The sequence below is a fragment of the Fukomys damarensis genome, unplaced genomic scaffold (genome assembly GCF_012274545.1).
Source record: "Fukomys damarensis isolate Sample0158 unplaced genomic scaffold, DMR_v1.0_HiC HiC_scaffold_4, whole genome shotgun sequence".
Lineage (NCBI taxonomy): Eukaryota > Metazoa > Chordata > Mammalia > Rodentia > Bathyergidae > Fukomys > Fukomys damarensis.
The window spans coordinates 46,166,882-46,170,226 of record NW_022900916.1 but is presented as its reverse complement, the minus strand read 5'-3'; the positions used below and the strand labels follow the sequence as shown (position 1 = coordinate 46,170,226).

Here is a 3,345-nt window from a genome sequence, read left to right as displayed (position 1 = left end):
GTTTCTTGCACTTGCAAGACAGACCACCGAACCGCTGAGCTAAATCCCCGGCCCTTGAGTTTCTTAAAATTAGTAGAGTAATAGAATATCAAAAAGTGATTAGTAATTCAATTACTTAAGATTTGCTTGAGTACCAATTTTATAATGTAATATTCTATTAATTCTGGGCTAATGAAGGCAGAATGCTCTTTCTGTTCTCCCTGTGATTTACCAATATGACCCTCAAACAGAATAATTGAAGCAGACTTTAATAAATATGTATTTTACAACAGTGTGTGAAGGAAAACAAATAAGGAGGTGACAGTAGAAGAGAGTAGTAGTAGTACTACCAATAGCTGCAGTCCACCAGCAACACAAAAAGACATAAATGTTAAGCAGAGACATTTGTAGAAAAGCCAGAAACAAAGAGCTAACATGGGACATAGCCAAGCAGAGAAGATTCCAAAGAAAAGAACGAGGACTTACTCTGTGTGTGTGTGTGTGTGTGTGTGTGTGTGTGTGTGTATTCTTTTTGGTTCTTCTCTCAGTGCTCTTTATTGTATAGTTCTCATTGAAACATAAATATGTGTGTGTGTGTGTGTGTGTGTGTGTGTATTCTTTTTGGTTCTTCTCTCAGTGCTCTTTATTGTATAGTTCTCATTGAAACATAAATATGTTAAATTGGTGAAACCCACAAAAGTCAACCTCCAAGTCCAGAAAATAAGTAAAGAAAAGTGACAATATCTGGATAGAAAACCACAATACACCTGCTTCAGATACCACATAAAAGAGATAGAGAACATGGAAAAATGGTGTTTTATATCAATGATAAGCTTCAAGACTGTCCAAAATACTTCTTGACTTTTCATATCTGACACAGCATACAAATATCTCAGCAAGTTGAGAGGTTGGTAAAGACATCAGTGATTCTGAACCATTGGTTAAATTTCAAGGTCTTGTGTTGTACTCAGCTTCCTTGCAGGATATTTTGAAAAAGATCCTAGCCTCTTACAATGATACATTCACTGCTGAATGAAGAAATTATAATATACCTTTGTTTTTAACCAAAAGGAAACCTTATAGAACACAAGATGAGAACAATAACATGACCATGAACCAAGATATCACACCATATATGCCCTGGAAGAGGCAAGTTGTGTACTTTTTGAATTTAAAACTTAAAACCCGGGCCACATGATATTCTGTCACATTACTATGAGGAATAAAATGTGATTCTCACCTTAAAAGACCTATTGTATTTGGATAAGCTAAGCTTTAAATATTCTACCTACTTTAATTAACCTGAAATAACATGGTTGCAGTATAAAAATACACTTCTGTAGTCTAAAGATACAGTTATTCAATACTACCTAATGGGATATTTATTTAGTGGTAGGCAGTGGAGATAAAAAATGAATAAGATAGACATTCTGAGATGATGCAGTCCATCTCCAAAGGTAAAGTAGCATAACAAGTAAAAAACAGGTATATAAATTATAAATCTATAATGAAGAAAAAGAGAGCAGCATAAAGAGATAGAATGGTTAGAATGTGACATGAATAAACTTTATATACTGCAAACATGTACCAAAAAAAAAAAAAAACACATAAGAAGGAAGGGGATCAAGAGATGATTGGAGAAGGGGCTGGAGATTTAGCTCAGCGGTTCGGTGGCCTGCCTTGCAAGCACAAGGACCCGGGTTCAATCCCCGGTCCAAAAAAAAAAAAAAAAAAAGAGAGAGAGATGAGTGGAGAGAGGAGGGAGGGAAGGGAAAAGGGAAAAAAAAGATGATGTGTGCTGATGATGTACCACCTCCACACAAAGAATGTAAAATTATGTACTATAAACATGTACTAATAAATAAAAAAGAATATTTATAAAAATAAGGAAACATTTGAACATAACTGAGTAAACGAGATTCAATTTATTAGCACATGTCTGAAGAAAAGCCACAGAGTGAAGGAACCAACAAATGCAGTTTCTCAAGTAGCAGTCAACATGCTGGCATAGTGCAAGGGGTCCTCTATAATCTAAGCATGATGGAGAGCAGGGGCTATTAAGCAGTCAAGAACCAAAACATCTAGGGTCATTCAAACCATGAAAAATGGATGATCTGAGTTAAAAAAAGAACACTTTAAATTTTCTATGAAGAGTAAACTGTAAAATTACTGGCCTCATAGAATGATTATGAAAGTATACCATCTGCTTCAGTTTTTGAGAAGAGATTGACACGTACTGGTATTCCTTAATTGATCCATAGAATTTACCAGCAAAACTGTCAGGCACTGGACTTTTCTTTTTATTGGAGAATATTTATTACTTAATCAGTATATTTACTTGTTAAAAGTCTAGTCAGATTTTCTATTTTCTATAATTCAATCTTGGTAGGTTGCATCTTTCTAAAAATTAATCCATTTTGTTTATATTATTTGATTCCTTGGTTTGTAATCTTTATGATAGCCTCTTATCTTTTTTTATTTTTGTGGGTCAACTATAATGTTTTCTTCCACATTTCTGATTTTATTTGAATTTTCTCTTTCTTTTTTAGTCAGTCTTAAGTCATGATTTATAAATTTTGTCTTATCAAAATACCAAATCTATTTCATTGAATTTTCCCTATTGTTTCCCAAGTCTCAATTTCTTTTACTTCTGTTCTAAGCAAACTGAAAATCTTCTGGATGTAAAGTAAATATATGTAATTAACAAAGTGAAAAGGCAAGCTACAAAGGAGTTGAAGAAAATATTTGCAAACCATATGCTTAATAATGAGTTAATCTTTGGATAAATAAGAAAGCCAAATAACTCAATAGTGAAAACAAAAAATAAACACAACTAACAATTCAAAATGAACAAAAGTCTTGACTAGAAATTTTTCCAAAAAGTCATACAAATGACCAACAGGTATGTGAATAGGACTGTTAACCTCACTAATCACTATGAAAATGCAAATCAATGTTACAATGAAATATCATTTTATCTATTAGCATGATTAATCTATATATGTGTATATACATATTATCTTTATTTTTGTATAAACAATACATAAATTAATATATAAAACTATACAGTATAAAATGTATATGTATAAGTATATAGTTTTTACATAATATATACAAATAGCTTGAATTAACAAGTGTTGAGGATATAGGGGATTTGGAATCCATGTAAACCACTGGTGGTAATGTAAAATAGTATAGCTGCTATGGAAAATAGTATCAAGATTCCTTGAAATGCGATCCATATGACCCAGCACAGTCCTACTTATAGGTATTTCTTTTAAGGAATAAAAACAAGATTTCAGTGATATGTTTGTACTTTTATGTTTCCTAATAGTCACGACCCAAAGTCCATCAACAAACAATGGA

At 32.4% G+C, this 3,345-nt stretch overlaps 1 long non-coding RNA gene across 4 annotated transcripts in view; it reads right to left on the bottom strand.

The window, feature by feature from the left end:
• The window catches only part of LOC104869927, a 78,179-nt gene that overhangs the window by 57,323 nt on the left and 17,511 nt on the right, over positions 1–3,345 (bottom strand). The window lies entirely within an intron of this gene.